The sequence below is a fragment of the Mustela nivalis genome (genome assembly GCF_964662115.1).
Source record: "Mustela nivalis genome assembly, chromosome: 3".
In the NCBI taxonomy this organism is placed as follows: Eukaryota; Metazoa; Chordata; class Mammalia; order Carnivora; family Mustelidae; genus Mustela; species Mustela nivalis.
In genome coordinates this window covers 44,847,059-44,855,281 of record NC_139022.1, presented here as the reverse complement: position 1 = coordinate 44,855,281, position 8,223 = coordinate 44,847,059, and the positions used below count along the sequence as shown (strand labels likewise).

The 8,223-nt window shown below is 40.7% G+C and overlaps 1 long non-coding RNA gene across 1 annotated transcript; it reads left to right on the top strand.

Annotated features, from left to right (window-relative positions):
• The first annotated feature begins 487 nt into the window (after nt 1-487).
• Nucleotides 488-7,376, top strand: LOC309862439. Its single transcript, XR_014310519.1, has 2 exons — nt 488-563; nt 6,735-7,376. It is a non-coding gene; the product is annotated as an uncharacterized lncRNA (long non-coding RNA).
• The last annotated feature ends 847 nt before the right edge of the window (nt 7,377-8,223 follow it).

Genomic DNA, 8,223 nt, shown 5'->3' with positions numbered 1-8,223 from the left:
TGAAGGCATGTGAGCCCTTGGGGCCAAGGAGGGAAGGCTGCCCCATCTGATGGGTCATTGAGCCTGGGGACAAGTATTTCCTTCACTGGAATTGACAACCACCAGGAAAAGCCAACCCCTTCACCTAACAAGCCCATCTATAAAATGCAAATGCTGCAGCTCCCATATTTAAAAAAAAAAAAAAAAAAAGGAGAAAAGAAAAGAAATGGACATTTTATTACACTTAGGCATTTCCTCCTTTTTCTCTGTGGTATCATTTGAAGTCTGCTTTTTAAAACAGTTGAACAAATGAATCCTTCTGTCCTCACTTCCAGTTGTCAGCAGTGTTCAGTGTGAGATGAAATAAATTGCCCAGCCCTTTCATCTTCTATAATCAGCTCGGCACAGCTGAGTACACCCCCAGCCCTGCGCTGCCCCTGCCGGCGCTCACTCCGCCTGTTCCGCCCAACAGGAAGTCGAGTGGACTTACTTGGCTTCCCTCCTGGCTGGCTTCCTTGCCTCTTCACCTCCTTTCTCCCTGCCTGCACGACGACTGTGCCATGCGTTTTGTGGAGGAAAAAAGGGTAGGGAGTACCATCATTTTTTTCAAAGCATATCTGACCCAGGGATCGTTCATGGATTGTTTTTTGTTTTTTTTTTTTTTCCACCTTCCAGCTGGCTCAACTATAGCATGACTGCTGTAGTCCCATGCCTATCCACCCTATGTACAGATGGGAAGATGTGTGTGTGTTGGGGGGGGGGGGGCTTGAACTGCACCTCGACCATGCCAGAGTGCTTTGTTATTAAAAGCAGAGAAGCTCCACATTTATATGGATGTCAGCCAAGTAGGACATCCACGAAGAGGAACTTAACTGCAGGTGATCTCTTTCTAGCCCCCAGACTAGCTGGGAGGCTATTAGGGAACAAAGCAGAGGGTAGAGCTTGACGGAGGGGCAGCAACAAGTACCTGCTAGTCTGGGGAGCTGTTTGGTTGGTTTCTGTGTTTTGCCAGGACCGGACTCCTTCGTCAGACTCTCCCTTGTCTCCTCCGTGCGTTTCTGGTGAGGCTGGCAGTCCCCGATTCCTCCTCCTCCCCCTTGTCCTCCTCCTGCTCCTAGGAGAGGCAATGGGGTCCTAATGAGCCAGTCTTTACTAGGCATCTGGTTCTGTTGTCAGTACCTTCTGTGTATTAGATCAGTTCCTTGTGCAACAGAACGACGAGATAGGTACGACTGATTGCCTCCATTCTTCAGATGAGGTTACTGAGGCACAGTCGGCTAAACAACTCACCTTATGGGCAGGCAGAGGACCTGTATGGCAGCCTCCTGGGCCAAGAGGTTAGTTCAGGGTCAGGCCCGTGGCCCAGTGGGAGAGCAGTGGTGCAGGTGGAGAGGTGCTTGCACTGGCTTCCTTCATGCATTAACCAGCTGTGCTGGCAGGGGGGGTGGGGGTGGGGGCTGGACTCTTGGGTTGCTAGGGAGCGGCATGCCTATCACATGTGAAGATGAAACTGTAATGATATTTATTGAATTGTGGTCTAGTTGTCCCTAAATTCAATTTACATCAGGATGTTTTTGTTTTTTGCTTTAATATGAGACAGTAGGTTCCTTTTGTTTGCTTAAGCCAATTACACTGGGATTTCTTTTACCAAGGAAAGAAATGTTATTGAGCGATAGCGGTATTTCTAAAGATTCTCAAGTAATGCTGAATGCTCCCCCTCTATCTGGGCCTGCTGTACACTCCCCGCCCCATGGCCCTCTTGAAATCCACATTATCCCTCTGAAAATGATAGGGTCCACTCACCTAAGCTGTCAGCTTCTTAAAACTAAAAGCCTTTTTGAAATGAGAGGGTATGCTGGCCTGGAATTGTGTATTGATCTTTTAAATTTCAACTTAGAAATTTAAATTTTATCTCAAAGGGAAAGGAACTAGAAATGAATTCATGTTTTCCAGCCACTTTCTGGTGAGGGATCAACAACACTTGGAAACCAATTATAACAACAGACCAGAAAAGACAATGCCTGGGGAACGAATGTCTCTGTGTGGAGAGCTGGTGGGCTCCAACAGAAGGGAAATATTTCTCCTTGGGCTTTCATTCAAATTAGCTCTTTTCTCAAGACCAGACTCTCTCTCTCTCTTTTTAAAGAACTCTGGCCCTGTGAAGATGAGCTGTGTGGGAACTATACAGTGAACCATCTCTCATTGCGACCTCTTCCTTGGCCATGACAAAATGCTCCCATCTGGGATTATGGAAAAGGGCAAAATGATGGTTGTTGGTGTTCGTGTCCACGGTTTGCAGAGCTGCCTTGTTTCATGGGAGGGAGTTGTGTTGTGATCACTCTGAATGATAGCCCCCAACCCAGTGCCTTGCACACAGCAGCTGACTTTCCTGTGATGGTTAATTTTGCGTGTCAACTTGACTAGCCACAGGGTGCCCAGATTAAACGTGATTTCTGGATGTGTCTGTGAAGATGTTTCTGGATGAGATTAGCATTTGAATGATGGGCTCTGCAAAATAGATTAGTCTCCTCTGTGTGTGCCTCACTGAGTCTCTTGAGAGTCTCCATAGAACAAAAAGCAGGAGAAGAGGAATTTGCCCCCCTTTTTCCTGCCTGCCTCCTGGATATCTTATCTTCTCTTACCTTCAGACTGGGATTTATACCATTGGCTCCCTTGGTTCTCAGGCCTTTGGACTTGGACTGAATTACACTCCTGGCTTTATTGGGTTTCCAGTTTGCTGGTGGCACATCATGGGACTTAGCCTCCATAATACTATGAGCCAATTCTTCATAATAAATCACCATATGTAGAAAATACATATTATATATGAAATATGTACATATGTTATATATATATTAATGTATATAATGGATATATAATATATATACATCTACCTAGATGTATGTGTAATAGGTATATCTATTATGTATATTATGTATAATATGTAATAGGGATATATATAAAAAATATACATTTTATATATAACTCATGTATCCTCTTGGTTCTGTTTTTGTGAAGAATCCTGATGAGTACAATTAATTAAGCACTTCCAGCATCAAGACTTTTTAAAGAACTTCACAACCGTGAGTTTGTTTAAACTTAGTTTGTTCTATGAAATAGTATTACTATCATGCCCATTTTACAGATATGGAAACCAAGGCACAGAAGTATGAAGTAACGTTAGCACTTAGCAGTCCCCCAGGTATGAAGTGGTAAAACAAGGATTTGGCCCCTCATTTAGCTCCTGAGATCCACTGTCTGATGCGGATTCCTTTTGCGTAAGGTACCTCATGAATATTCGATGAACTGAACTGAAAGTTCATGTAAACTAAATTTACATGTGGCTTGACTAGCAAGAAAACAGGCCTTTTGTGTTACGAAAAATAAATTCGCCCCCAGGTTATGAGAAGTAGCCACAGTCAGAATTCCTCCATTCTCCTGAGGCTTTGATGACCTTAAGATAGATCCAGTCCCCAGAATTACTTTACTGTCATTAGCATACATAATTAAATATTTGTTAGGAAAATTAATATATTTAAATTTGTTTAAAATTAAGCTGACCACTAATAGCTCTGCTCATCAGTAGAGACTTTGTTATTTTACAGCTTAAGAACATTTTAATGGCCAATAAAATTGCTCCCTAGATCCTAGCAGTGTTCAGATTTTGAAATTATAGCCGAAGATACTGTTAATCATTCCTAAATTACCAACTGCTCACTATTAACCTCTAAATTGTCTAGCTGATCTGTACATTTGAGGAAAGTAATAAATATGACTTCCCCAGAGGTAGATTAATAGGCAGGACAGGTATGCTTTATATAGTCGTATATACATTTAATGCACAGATGGCCAAAGCATGGAGACCAACTGTGATGTCTCTATATGGGTATCTTCAAATATAAGTCTATGTATTTAGCTAACTTGGAGGGAGGGCATCAAAATTTTGACCATTATCAAGTCAACTCCAGTAATGGTATTATTCAAATGTTTCACTGTATAAATAGAGTTTTATCAAGTTTCCAAAATATATCTATTTCTATTTCCCTTACTTAGCGTGTCTGTTTATGGACAGATGTTTAGTGATGCGTTTCCACTATAAAATATGGCAGAACAGTAGGCCTTTGAATAGATCTCTGATCATTTGGAGATTAAACATCAATTAAGACTGTTCATCTAAGCTTAAATTATTCTATCAAACACTTTCTAGCTATAAGTCAAAATGGGAGAAGGGTAAAAAAAGACTGTGATTGTAAGATGTTATGGCCTCTGTAGATGAATATAAAGTGATGTATTCTGAGCTCTTGGAATGGAGAGGATGATACCGTTGAATCATGCTTTCTTTGCAAACACATTTAAATACACCAGCAGCACTGTGTCAGTTCCAATCTAGCTAGATCCCTGTTGAGATTGGGGTAACTCTCCTATCCACTTGTGGGGATGTTTTCTATGATGGTAAAAAATCAGACTAAAGGTCCGTTGTTTTCTCTGGCTAACTGTATTGACTCTGAAAATTCCATGATCGTTTTAGAACTCCTTTAAATTCAGCTGACTCGACGTTATCAAATGCCGGTCCCACGCAAGATACCATGCTTGATGCTACAGACAGTACAAAGGTCATCAAACAGAGATGTTATCTTTAGGAGTTTATTGAAGTGGGTAGACAGGCACAAATTAATCACAACATGCACGGGTGCTACAAAAGCGGTGCCCAATCTATGAGGAACCAAGCAGAGGCAGAGACTGAGCTTTCCCTTGCAGTGAAGGCAGAATGGCTGCAAGGAAATAACAACAATCGAGGTAGGCAAACATTTTGACGTGGGAGGGGGTGGTGGCGAGGAGGTCCCCTGAATCTGGGATGTTTTCACATCAACTCCACAAACGTTTTGGCGTGGGGGAAGGGGCACCGAGTGTCAAGGTCAGCAATTTCTGTCTATGGGACTTTAATCCTCACCTCTCCTCTTTGGCTTCCCTCTGAGACTTCTTTAAATCACAGTAAACACACTCTGTTTTACTTGGCTTCCTAATGTCTCTAAGCCTCCTGTTCTCCTTTACTAACTAGCGGTAAAGCCCTTAATAAGTGTCCCATGGGAACAGCCGACCCTTAGCAACTCCCTGTCTAGGCCTTACTCTCTTCATTTCAGGAGCCGGCTGGCTGTTCCTGGCAGATGTGACTCAGAGCGGCCAGGGCAACTTGTAGTTAGCACCACCAGCGTGGCTGGAACCGGAAGCTCACATCTTGAGATCCTCCCACGTTGAGACTGGGCCTGGATCCAGCCTAGGCTTCCGAAATCCAGGGTTATGCCTTTCAAACTGGCCAGCTCCTCTCCCCTCACTGGTTGTGGGATGCTAGTGAGTCAGTTGAAGATGTGTTGAAGGCAGAACTCAGGTGGAACCATCACTTTCTCCTGGTACTGCGGATGTGCTCCATTTATAGCCATTTTGTAATTCAGCTGTTGTGTATACGTGCCCTTTGTGTAGTTGTACTAACCACATCATCTCTTATTTACCTCAAGGAGTACAACATTTGTATTTAACCTACAATTATAAATACCCAGTAGGTTATTACTGTGCTAGTTGAATTTAATTTGTTATGAATGAGAAACTCTAGCTATCCAAACTGAAGTAATTTCTAGAAAGCTGGCCAGCTGCAGCCAGATTCTTTATCTGGCTCTATATCTCTCCTGGCCCTATATCTCTCATCATTTGAAGTCCTTAAAGGCTCTGGAATCTTTAAGAACCATCCATCTTTCTTTCTTCCTTTTTTTTTTTTCTTTCTTTCTTTCTTTGTTCTTTCTTTCTTTTTATTTTTTTCAGTGTTCCAAGGTTCATATTTTATGTACCGCACCCAGTGCTCCATGCAATGGGGGCCCTCCTTAATACCCACCACCAGGCTCACCCATCTTTCCATATAATCTTCTGTTAGAGTTGTGTTATTAACTTTCTCAGAATAAACATGACATTACAAAAACGATTGTTTCCGTGACAAAATAGGGGGTTTCAGGCTTATAATCATTACTCCCCCGACCTGACTATACCGCCTTCATAATTCTTTTTCACCACCAGAAGTAATTTGTTATTGTCATCTAAAAATCATACTTAGGTTCATCGAAGTATGACAAAAACACAAACTTGAATGCTGCCTTCTTCATCCTTCATAGCACTTGTCAGATGTTTCTTGATCATCTTTAAGTTTGATCTTCCAGTTGTACTTATAGCTCAGCTCACCAATGACAAAGATGAACAGAAGGATAAAATAAGTTGTTAAGAAAACAGCCCATAGTCAAACAGTGCAGTAGCATGTTCTTAGTTACATGGAATATGTTTTGTGACTCAGGCAGGGCTGGATCCAGACGCCGAGAACTTATGGACACCATAAGAATCATTAGGACGTTAGTCAAACATAGAGATTCCTGGCCTCATCCCAAACATATCCAACATGGTAGATTTGGGTGGGAAGCAGGAATTTGCATTTTAAGTTTTTACTTCATCAGATGGTTTTGGTACAGTTTGTTTGCAGAATATTTTGAAGAAAAAAATGCCAAAGTGGCTACTCATAATTAATCAGCCCCTTTATATCCAACTTGAGGGTTTTGTTGTTGTTGTTGTTTTTGTTTTGTTTGTTTTACTATTAAACTAAGGCTGTAGGAGAAGAGCATGTTCACTTTTGTGACTTGTAATGCAGATCTAAATCTGCAATTGAGAAAAACACTTAAGTACCCACAGTTTCCTGCGATTTGTCCTTTCATTGACTTTAGGAACCAACCAGAAGCCCTTTGAAGATTTCCAATAGGCTGTGGACCACACTTTGAAAATCACTTTTCTCAGCTGTCTCAAAAGTATGGCAGAATGCCCAGAAACTGATATTTAACAACCATGGAAATCTATCTGCTTGAAATCTTACAAGTAAAAACAACTTTGGGAAGCCAGTTTCCACTTCATTATTTGGCACTGGATGAAAGTTTCACATCCACATTGGAGATCCACATTCAAAGACAGAGACACTTCAATATTCACGTCAATTTTATTTACTTAAAAATAACAGCCAGAGAATGTGCAGCTGACATTGATCCCTGGCGGCATTTGGTTTGTTTATGCCCTGTCTTGGCTGTGCCCATTATCGTGTCTGCATCCTCGGGACATACTTAGAGGAGCCACGCAGACTACAGTCTAATTATAGAGAAGTGGAAAAGCATAAATTTCTGCCTGCAAATGCTGAAATCTTTTAAAGTGAACAAAAGTTACACTTGCTCAAATTTAAAAGCAATAAGTGAAGAAGCAAACACATATGAGAAGATCAAATGATGTAACCTCAGGTGATTTCTACATTTTTATGTTCTTAAAAATTGTATCAGAGTGTAACTGATATGCAATAAACTACACAAAACTAAAGCATATAATTATGTAAGTTTCAACATAGGTGTACACTTGTGCGTTACCACCGCAGTGAAAGTAATGAACCTACCCATCAATTTCATAGGTTTCTTTGTGCCCTTTTATTATCTCTCCTCTGCCTCTGTTCATTATCATATAACCACTGATTTATCTTCTGTCTCTACACAATAGTTTGTTTCCTAAAATATTACATAAATGGAGTCATGTACTTTTTTTTTTGTCTGACTTATTTTATTCTGCAGAGTTATTTCCAAATTCATCCATGTTGATGGCTATATCATCTGGATGCAGTAGTATACTTGGATTTCTTTTGTCCAAACCCTCATGTTGTTCTTATCATGTAGCTTACTTTTACATACGTCGAAAGACCCACTACGATATTTTTGTTTTCCTTTAAACAGTTGTCTGCTACAAAAATATAAGTGATAAGAACAAAGTATAATTTACCTATTTCCATATTTTGAAACTTTCCTTTGAGTCCTCCCATTTGACCCATAGGTTATATAGAAATCCTTTGTTTAGCTTACAAGTGTTGGGAGAATGTTCTGTTATTTTTCTCTTGAGGGTTTCTAGTTTTGTTCCATTATGTTGGATAATGCACTTGCCATTTTCAATTTTTTGACATTTGTGGGCCAATATATGGTCTCTTTTGGTGTATCCATGGACACTTGAAAAACATGTGTAATCTGCTTTTCTTGGGTGCAGTGTTCTCAAATATTGATTTGATCCTGTTGGTGTTAAGTTTTTCTGTAATCTTGCTCATTTTTTTATGTAGCTTCTCTATCCATTGTTGAGAGTCCAGTGTTGATGCATTCATTGTGGGTTTGTTTAATTTTTTAGTTTGACCAGTTT